Below are 11,460 nucleotides of genomic sequence, written 5' to 3'. Positions count from 1 at the left end.
TCTAATGTGTGTTGTTTGTCTATTGATGATGATGAATTGCTAGAGTTCTAGGATTTGGATTGCAAATGGATTATGATTATCTATTCATGCTTTGTATAGATTAGATGATGAGATTTGATGTATTGTTTGGCATTGAATGCCTTTGTTGTAGAGGTGTGCATATTGGTCTCTTTCCATTGAGATATCCAATGGTTAAATGAGTGTGAGAGTGGGAGTTTAGCAAGAGATTGCACTCTCCTTAGTCTTGCCCTTGCAATCCTCTTCCTACGACCCGAGAGGGCAAGCTTAGGGGAGGAGACGGTAAACCACCTGCCAAGTGTTTAATAGAATGCCTCACCCGACGTAGAGAATGAGAGTTTGGGTTTGACGCAACCTAATGTTGGTGCCTTGGTTCTCCCTTAGGATAGTCAAGTCTTGAATCACATTCTTGTCCACCTTGAGGCCAATGAATGCATGATCCTAAATCCTTTCTATCCAAATCCCAGTTTTACCTTCTTGTTTTATTTCTTTTTACTTTATTTCTTTGTTTCCTATGCTTGGTCAAATGTGTTCCCACTCCATTCCCTTGCACCTAGATTACTCTCATTGATGCATTGTGACAATTGATTGTCTTGCACTTTGCTTGCTCCGATTTGTCATCCTTGAGTTCGACACTCGGGGGTTCACAACCTTCGTTTACACTTACACATTCCACCCCACTAAAAACTACACCTATCAAGTGACTGTGAAGGATCAGAAAGTGGTTGCGACCCAGACTCAACAGCTGAGGGCCATTATTTTATTTTCGTCGTTGAATTAAACAAAAGCCGTGTATTTATATTTAAATACATAACGATATATTCAGGGAAAACTTTGGCTAGGTATGAATTCGACAGGAGAAGATGAAATGCAACTTACTAAACAACTGGAACATAGGAAGCGAGCTGGTCAACGTGAAATTAGTAATGTTCCACAGTACACCTGCAAACACGCAGAAGTAAGCAGTGCAGTTTCAGAAATGAAACTTGTTTACACTGACCAAAATCATCTAATTTGGATTAATCAAGCATGAATAATTTAATTGAATCATGATCCAATGTTGAATTACTAATGAATGTATATTAATATAGGCCGGTGCCGGTGTGGATACAAGTTTACAAGATGGCGGTTCAATAGAACGTACAACTAACATTAGAGTTGTTGAACGATCTGAATAGGAAAACGGACTTCTTAACTGGTGTTTTGACAAATTGTTCATTAAGTTTGTACAGACAATGAGTATATGATTTCAAAGAATGAAATACCAACAACTTGATTTAATACATAGCTGTTCTGTAATTATTGAATAAACACACTACACACAGGGAATGATTGTTTCATAATCGACTTCAGAAGAAAACGTTTGTTCTGAAGTGCGCACTGAACTGGAAGGAAGAAACATTTGTACAGCTGAAGAGCAAGTGAGTTATGTTAATCTTGATCATCAACATTTTAGCAGCAACAATGCTTGTTAATACGTAGTAATAGTAAGCTATCGTTAATTTGTGGTGGGCTTGGTAGCATTGGCCATGCGACAGAACAATACATAATGGCATTAACGTACGAGGGGAGAAGTCGAACAGTTGATACATAGAAACAATATATAGTTGGAGTGCTATTATTGCAGGGACAACGTTAACATGACCAAATGCAAAAAATGTTAGTAACAAACAACTTATGTAACCGCAAAAGTTGGAATAATCGTGCTTCAATTTGTTGTTGTATGACCAAATTAGATGTAATTTCTTTGAGTGGATGCAGAAATAGTTAACGGGAATAGAGCCCGAAGATTATCCTCATACAGTACCATATCCCGTGACATTGACAATCTGTAACACCCCCGATTTTCAGCATATTTTAAAACCATTAAAGCTTACAAAATAAGAATAAGTCTATCATTAATACCCAAATAAGCGGAAGCCAAACATAATAGTGTAGGGGTGCTAGGTGCTATGCCACATCTAAGCTTGAGAACCTAGATGCACAGGCTACTAACAAACTAAACATAATACCTAAACAATATCCGAATATAAAAGCGGGTCATAAGCCATCAACTAAAGCTACTACTATCTAAACTAAGAACTGTAGCTCCGACTAGCGCGCTCACAAGCTAACAAATCAGTACCTGAAAAACATGTGGTGTACCAACCGTTAGCGAATAATGCTAAGTAACCCACTCTCACCCGTTGAGTACAATAAGTATAAATATAGGAAAACCATTTTGAGACTTGGGAATACATAAATATAATCGTAAACAACTCTAGCTTTAAAATCAGGATCACGACTCAACAAAGGGCACACGCACAACAGTATAATCAGACTCAGGGCATAACAGTACTAATGACACTATAAGACCCCAATAAGACACGGGCATACAAATCATGACCACAAGACTCGACAACAACAACAGACCAAGACCACATAACACGTCAACAACCACAAACAACAACCACGCAACACGTCCATGTTCCAACCTTATACTAAGTTCTAACCTTTACTCCTCTCCATCCTTATATCAGTTCCAACCTGTACCTCCAGGCCACCTTGTACACCACCAACATTATCCCTCCGGAGCAATGCTCCTCGCCTATCCAACCGCCAATCTGTTCCGCTGACCAAAGCACACTTAGTGTATCAAAGGTACCGCAACACCATATCAAAATACAAATTGCACCGCAGCACAATATCAAAAGCACACTCAGTGCATCAAAGGTACCGCAGAACCATATCAAAATACAAATTGCACCGCAGCGCAATATCAAAAGCACGCTCAGTGCATCAAACCACCAATCGATTTTCTACAGTCAATCTCATATTTTTTCATCACCATGGGCAACAACAACAACAGTCAATACTCAACAATAACTTCAACAAAGGGTAGTCAAGGGAAGGGCACAACATACACACCGACTCTTATCAACAAGTGACACCAACACAACCACATGACTCATGGGGGACAACCTAAACATTATTTACAATGACAACAAGACAACCACAAGACTCATAGGAGACATTACAACTCATACTTTGAACCTATGGGATACCAACTTAGATCATATGCATTAACAAGACTCACAAATCCTACTACGGTGCTCAAGACATCAAACTAGATTCACAAACATCAAACGAGACACAACGGGGTACGGAGAAACGACGAACGGGGATCAACAACACACCACACCGCCCGTACCAGCGGGCGGTACGACGGGTGGACAGCCACCCGCCGGACCGCCCGCCAATGGGCTGCCCTATTCTAGCAGGCAGTCCGGCGGGTGGTCATCAAGAAACACATAATTGTTTAAGAGCATCAAAAACCTCAAGAACATCAAGAAACCATCATATAAACCCTAAAGACAAGCTCTAACAAGGCATAATTACAAGAACACACATACAATCACCAAAGAAGTCATTAAATAAAAGATAGCAAGGAAAATAGGTTTTGTAAGAAATGGGTTACCTTTTTGCCTAATTAAAATTCTCACGACTCCTAAGATCTTTCCTCGAGGTCTTCTTCCTATCGATCTTTCCAAAGCTCTGTGACGGGGAATTCTTTGTCTGGATTCTGGGAGGGGATTTTCAGGTGGTAGAGAGAGATGGGAGAGAAAAGGTTCTAAAGGCTTTCTAATTCCCTTTATATAGGTTTAGGACTCCCAATTAGAATCTGATTAATAATGGGCTCTCCTTCTTTATTTATAACAGGCTTAAGGAATTAATATAGAAAAAGGTCCATGGTCCACCGTGAACCATAGCAATTAATTAAGGGGTCCCGGGCCAAATTAAATCCTTTTTAGCTACTCCTAACGGAATTAATTAAATAATTAATTCGGATTTAAAGAGCAAAACACGGTGAAACACCCCCTAAAAGTATGCTATTTAAAGCCTTAAAACATGCAGATATCTTAAACCAAAACACCAACCACAGCGGAAAACTGAAAGAGGAAATATATAAAACAAAGGAAACGGGGTGCTATGCCACGCTCACCCAAGGGTGAACGCACGGGCCAAATCTACATTGTTTAAAATCTACAACCATTTTCGAAACGGAATACATATATATAAGTCCAAAACCAAGAGTAATAGTCAACACAAGACTCAACACTCTCAACAAGAACACGGGAACACATCCCAAGACCACAAGGAACAACAACGACTCACAAGAAGTCTCAAGGCATAATCTATCATCACAAAATAGATTAATACCCGACACGCATAACTCAAGGAATAAAGACACAACAAACGGAAACATATGCCAAGGAAACACATGCCTTTGTGACTACACACGTCACAAGAAGAGAACTCACAACAACGGCTACACTAGCCCTCGTGAAATCACCCATCACGAGTTGATATACCTTCCTTATGCCCGGTTCCAACCTTATGGCCACCCCCAACCTTATATCTTCATCCAACCATTACCTCCAGGACCCCTGTACAACCAAGTCCAACCTTTTCCCTCCGAGGACCGCCGTCCCCATCCGCCGACAAACCGCAAACAAAACCACCGATTTCATAGTACACGAGGGTACCGATCACACACACGGCAACATATGCCTTGACAACACATGTCTCCCGAGAAATACGTGAACGTGACACACAGGTCACAACTCCATAATCACGTCATGGCCACCACGAGGACCACTGCAATTGTAACACCCCGTGTTACGACCCCTAGAACCGATTAATCATTTAACCTATTGCCCAAAAGAAAGAATTAAATTACAGTAATTAATTAGGAAAAGGCCCACCATAGTCCGCGGGCCCTCATCTCTAAAACCCAACCCCTAGCCGTAAAAGGAATAGAATTAGCAAGCCTATAATATTAGTTCCTAATTAGGACTCCTAGATATATAAATAGGGGACTTAAGAGGCACCTAGAACCCCCCACCACAATAATCCCTCACCACACAAGAAGTTCCAAGAATTTCCCTAGGAGAAATCAAGAAAGAAGAAAGCTTCAAGAAAGACCCTTCATAGCCAAGGAATTAATTAAGGCTAAAAGGTAACCCATGTCTCAACAAAACCTATTTTCATAGCTATGATTCCCCTCTTAGGATTTCCCCCATATTCTTGTGTGTTGATGATTCGTGATAATAATCTTGATAATTGGTGTTATGATTCCATGGGTAATTTTGATGATAAGAGGTTCTTGATGATTATATGGCGTTCTTGACATTCTTGATGATTATATGATGTTCTTGATGTTTATATGATATTCCTACCGAATCGTGATATTAGAGGATGAATTGTGTTCTTGTTGATTTAAAATAATTAGAACCCAAGGTTATATCGTGGAATTCTATGGTATTATTCTTGGAAGATTGGGTGGGAATTTGTATCGTGGAATTCTATGGTATTATTCTTGGTAGATTGGGTGGGAATTTGTATGTGTTATCAATTGCGTTTGAAAGTGTCTAAGCATGGTTTCGGGTTCCACAAAGGTTCCCGGGACGTTTTTGGTGAAAAATAGTCAGTGGGGGGTAGGAGACCCGCCACCTACCCGCGGCCTATTTGGGCAACGCCGGCGGGCGGGCAGCTGCCCGCCGGGCACCCGCTGCCCGGAGTCACGCCACCGGCGGGCAGCCGGCGGGTGAACCCTCACCCACCGGCTACCCGCTGGAAAATACCCTACCTCGGGTTTCCGGCTTCCCCGTTTGATGTTCCCCCGACCCCCGTGACGTCCCAACGCACTCCGTCTATCGTGCCTATGTCTAGTTTGATATTTCGGGTACCGTTCGTAGGTCGTATGAGTCTTATATATTGCATGCTAGTTGAATTGGTATCCCGTTGACCTAGGTGAAAGAAGTATGAACCCCTTAGGATTATTCTTAGTATGTGAAGGATCACGCATAGGTTTTGTTATACGTTTTCTCCCCCTCCCAATGTGTTAATGTGGGTTGCATGTGCTTGCTATGTGTTATATGTGCATGATACCCCAATTTGGTTGCGATCAAATTGGTTATACGGGCAGTTGGATGGGTTGAGAACCATACTGACTGTTAACCAGGCCGGTTGCGATCGGTCAGGTATATAAATATTATATAAGGCTGCGGTCCACCGTTTGGTTGCGATCAAATGTTTCTACATGAGCTGCGGTTCATATTTCCTGGCTGCGGTCAGATGACATACTCTTGGGCTGCGGTCCACTGTTTGGTTGCGATCAAACTATGATGAGTTGTGGTTCATCGGTCGGTTGCAATCGACCCCTTCGTGTTGCGATACGGGGCAGGGTGCTGCGGGGTCGTATCCAAGCTATATGCGCTGACGCTCATGTATGGGCATGCGATTCGTCCTGTGGCGCCAACAAAGTGTGCTATGTTATGAGATATGGATGAGTTGTTGTTATGAAGGTCTCGGGATGTGACTCTGGGATTTATGCCGGGAATCGTATATGTTGGGTTATGGATATTAACTGTGCTTATCTTTATCTGCCTTGCCTGTTTCCCTATGCTTATGAAGTATATATGCTTGATTATGACCGTTGTCTGTGCTAAGCTCTGTCTGTTGAGTCTATTCCCTGTTTTGAAAACTAGAGTCTCTTAGGATATATCTTCATGCTTCGAAATGGTTTTTCGTATAACTCTGTATATATCTATATGTATTGTATTTCAACGTGTTGGAGTGGGTTACCAGCATCTCTCGCTGAACAGATATATTTGGCTTTCAGGCACAGAAGAATAGACACTGGAGCGCGCTAGAATCGTGGGGCATAGAAGTAGATAGTTTCTCTTTCGGCCTGCGTGCCACGGTTATGCATTTACTTTGTTGTGGATATTAGTTAGTTAGCCTGTGCACCTGAGTTCTCTAGCTCAGGTGTGGCATAGGACCCCGTACTCTTCATATTATGTTTTGGGATTTAATGAGGTTTTACCTTCTTTACATAAGTTTCAAAAGTTTCGAAAATCTGAGGTGTTACAGTTGGTATCAGAGCCTAAGTTTGACCCTTGGATAAGACTCTTAAGACCGGACTTTAGGACATTAGGCTTGAACTCTAGGTACTTAGGAACATAGGACTCAGGAATCTTAGGACACGCAGTGAGATTGTGAAACCTACACATAACCTCCCCTCACATTATCCCTCCCGTATCTGAAGAAAACTTCCCCCACTTGTCACGTCAAAAGAAGGGCACCAAGCCCCAATTTAACGTTCTTATAAACATTGACCCAGGAGGACGACAAAATGGCACCCAACAGAAGACAATCAAGGACTCCAGAACCCGCCGCACACGACCCCCTAACCCAAACACTACAACAACTAACGCAAGTCGCCCAAGCATTAAGTGACGTAGCCCTCCATAACAACAGGCCCCCACCACCTCCATCGAACGCAAACTCGGACATCGCCCGACAAGTCTCAAACCATCGACCGCCCACGTTCTCAGGAGAAGAGGACCCTGTAATCCTGGAGGAATGGATCCGGACCCTCGACAAAATTCCCGGGCTAGTAGAATGCCCAGAAGAACGTCGCGTGGAGATAGCCTCGTTCTACTTCGGACACGAGGCCGATCTTTGGTGGATCCACGAGGGTCCCACTTACCAACAAGAACCGGGGTTCAACTGGGAACACCTCAAAACGCGACTACGAGAGCGATTCTATCCAACACACGTAAAAGCGTCCATGTACGAAGAGTTCCTCCATTTGAAACAAGGGACAACTACCGTCATGGAATACCACAAACGATTCCTTGAACTAGCACGCTTCGTACCCGAACTAGTCCCCACCGAGGAAACCAAAATAGAGAGGTTCGTATCGGGCCTCAACTTTGAAGCCCGAAAAGCACTAGTGGTAAGCAGACCTCAGACTCTCAACGAGGCTTACTCCAGTGCCGCTAATCTCTACCGAATCCAACTACTCCAACGCGGGGTTCAGGAACAAATACGAAAGAGGAACACCGGAGGAGGGGCACCACCGGTAAAAAGAACAAGGAACGACACCAACACAAGACCGAGCAACCTGACCAACCAAAGAAGCTTCCCTTGCCCAAAATGCAACAAAAGCCATAGAGGGAAAGATTGCATGGGCAATCCCTGGCGATGCTTCAACTGCGGAGAAGAGGGGCACAAGGCCTTCCAGTGCACTCAACCCCAAAGACCACACCCCACCACCACAGGTCAACACAGAGGCGCCAACCACCAAGGGAACTACGACGCTCCCGGGAAAATATTCGTCATGAGCCGCACTCTAGCCGACCTCGGGAACGAGAGCCACCTCGAGGAGGGGAACCTAACCCCAGAAGACGAGGACCACGCAAACCCCGCAGGAGAAAATCAAGAAGACGAATTCTGTCTAGGATAAACCGGCAATTCCTTGTAATCACTTTCATAGTAAAGCTACTTATTTAGAAATTACTTCAGAATTATTATAAATAAAAGATTAGATCGAAATTCGATCCTACTCATAAAAATGAAACCAAAAATTATACAACAAGCCAAGCCTCCCATCACTAGAAGACGAAAGAGGGAAAAAGACAACACACCATCAAGAAAAGCCTAGTGTTGCCAAAAGGAATGGAACCTTAGACCTCTCACTTACAAAACCAAGGCCTTAACCACTAGGTTATGAGTGTTTCTTAAAACCTCAAGGGAACACCCCCCTCTTAAACCTCCACAAGTCCCTAAACCCACAAAAATCCCCAAATCAAACACCCTCTTCTTCTTCTTCCTTCCCCCCACTTTCTCCCCTTCCCCCTTCCGCAAAGACACCGCCGCCTCTCCCTTGACGTCGAAAACCCGAGACTGCCGCCACCAGCAACCAAGCCACGACCGGCCGCCCAGGTCGTACCCGCCGCACGCTGCCGCTGCCGCCGGAGGAAGCCGCGACACCAAGCACCGCCCGTCGCCCACCTGGGCGCTGCCCGCTGTCGCACACCACCGACGCCACCACAACGCCGTCACCCCCCCCCCCCACCGAGCCGTCACCTGCACTCAGCTCGCCATCACCACCCTCGCAAACGGAGAAAACCGCCCGCCGTAAAACTCGCCGGAAAATCACGTCGGGGACCCGCCGGAAAAAGTCGCCGGAAAAGTGTCATCCATCAAAATGCCGAAGAAACCCCTCGGAACCCGTACCCTGGAATCGAGCAACGCCGGCTACACCGTGATAGGAGGTAAAGCCCTGGAACCCGACCAATTCTCTCCGGAATTGGTTGATATGCTTAATCACCAAGGGCTTTTGGATACGTATCTCACCATCAAGGGGGATACGTACCCCGAATTGGTGAAAGAATTCTATTAACATCTAGTGGCAACAAAACAGGGTGATAAGCTAGAAATCGCCACCAAGGTCGGTGGCAAGGAAATTATACTCTCCGAAGGCCGCTTGGCCAAGCTCTTGAAGTTGACCACCACGGGTGTGTCAAACTACGACCGAAAGGGGTGGATTGATACCCAAAACACGGGGTACAAAGACTACCTCGGGTACCTACTCGGGAAGGAGGAAAGATTCACCTCGGCCACACGACCTAATAGAAATTGGCTATCGGCGGAGCAAAAGATATTGGTTATGATTGTAACCGATAGCCTCTTGCCCACGAACAATAAGAGCAAGGACGTGGGGTGTTTCGAGTGTACCTTTGCCTATCTCTTGAAGCACAAAATCAAGTTCAACTTGCCGGCCCTCATGCTAAAACACATGGAGTTTTGCAAAACAAGCAACCGACTTAGCCTACCCTACGGGATGATCCTAAGTTGGATCATGGAAAGGAAGGGGGTGGACCTAAGTCACACCGAGGTTAAAACCCCGAATGGCATGATCTTTAACGCCCAGAACCTCCGCCGCAATGATATCTACTACACCGAAGGAGGACACTACCTCACCCTCGAAGAAATTTGCCTCAAACCCGAGGAAGAGCGAAGAGAATTGGTCGACCGATTGGACATTTCCAACAAAAAGCTCAAACGAGCAATGCAAGATTGTGGGGGTCTGGAGGGAAATGAGGACCAGGAGGAGGATGACGAGCCTAACCCATCGTTACACCCACGATCAGGAGGGAACACAAGTGAGCAAAACGAGGGCTCGATCAACGAGCGCATACTCGCACAACTCAACCGGCAAAACCAAATCATGGAGGAAGGGTTCTCATCCTTCATCCGTACGACACGCATACTAGATCAAAGGGTGGCAGCAATCGAGGCCACCTTGGGCACTCGCGGGACGTCCAACTCAGGAACAGGAGACCGAGGTAGACCCAAAGCTTTCCTATCACTACACCACCAGAGTCTAGTCTACCCCAGCTAAGGCAAAACGTGGGGCCACATTCCTAACCAGGAGGCCAAGATGCGGGATGCCTAGGGGTGAAAGAATGGATTAACACACCGGGCTTCGGGGACGAAGCCCACTTGTAAGGGGGGAAGAGTGTAACACCCCGTGTTACGACCCCTAGAACCAATTAATCATTTAACCTATTGCCCAAAAGAAAGAATTAAATTACAGTAATTAATTAGGAAAAGGCCCACCATAGTCCGCGGGCCCTCATCTCTAAATCCCAACCCCTAGCCGTAAAAGGAATAGAATTAGAAAGCCTATAATATTAGTTCCTAATTAGGACTCCTAGATATATAAATAGGGGACATAAGAGGCACCTAGAACCCCCAACCATAATAATCCCTCACCACACAAGAAGTTCCAAGAATTTCCCTAGGAGAAATCAAGAAAGAAGAAAGCTTCAAGAAAGACCCTTCATAGCCAAGGAATTAATTAAGGCTAAAAGGTAACCCATGTCTCAACAAAACCTATTTTCATAGCTATGATTCCCCTCTTAGCATTTCCCCCATATTCTTGTCTGTTGATGATTCGTTATAATACTCTTGATAATTGGTGTTATGATTCCAAGGGTAATTTTGATGATAAGAGGTTCTTGATGATAATATGTCGTTCCTGACATTCTTGATGATTATATGATGTTCTTGATGTTTATATGATATTCCTACCAAATCGTGATATTAGAGGATGAATTGTGTTCATGTTGATTTAAAAATAATTAGAACCCTAGGTTATATCGTGGAATTCGTATGGTATTATTCTTGGTAGATTGGGTGGGAATTTGTATGTTTGGGTGTTGATTATGTTTAGAAAAGCATGATAGGTTATGTGCCGTATGTTTCTTGATTTTGATCTGTTAATTGTCTACATGTGTTATCAATTGCGTTTGAAAGTGTCTAAGCATGGTTTCGGGTTCCACAAAGGTTCCCGGGACGTTTTTGGTGAAAAATATTCAGTGGGGGGTAGGGGACCCGCCACCTACCCGCGGCCTATTTGGGCAACGCCGGCAGCGGGCAGCCGGCGGGCGGGCAGCTGCCCGGAGTCACGCCACCGGCGGGCAACCGGCGGGTGAACCCTCACCCACCGGCTACCCGCTGGAAAATACCCTACCTCGGGTTTCCGGCTTCCCCGTTTGATGTTCCCCCGACCCCCGTGACGTCCCAACGGACTCCGTCTATCGTGCC

Source organism: Ipomoea nil, unplaced genomic scaffold (assembly GCF_001879475.1).
Source record: "Ipomoea nil cultivar Tokyo-kokei standard unplaced genomic scaffold, Asagao_1.1 scaffold0982, whole genome shotgun sequence".
NCBI lineage: Eukaryota > Viridiplantae > Streptophyta > Magnoliopsida > Solanales > Convolvulaceae > Ipomoea > Ipomoea nil.
The sequence above is the reverse complement of the archived record's forward strand: the minus strand, read 5'-3'. Positions refer to the sequence as shown.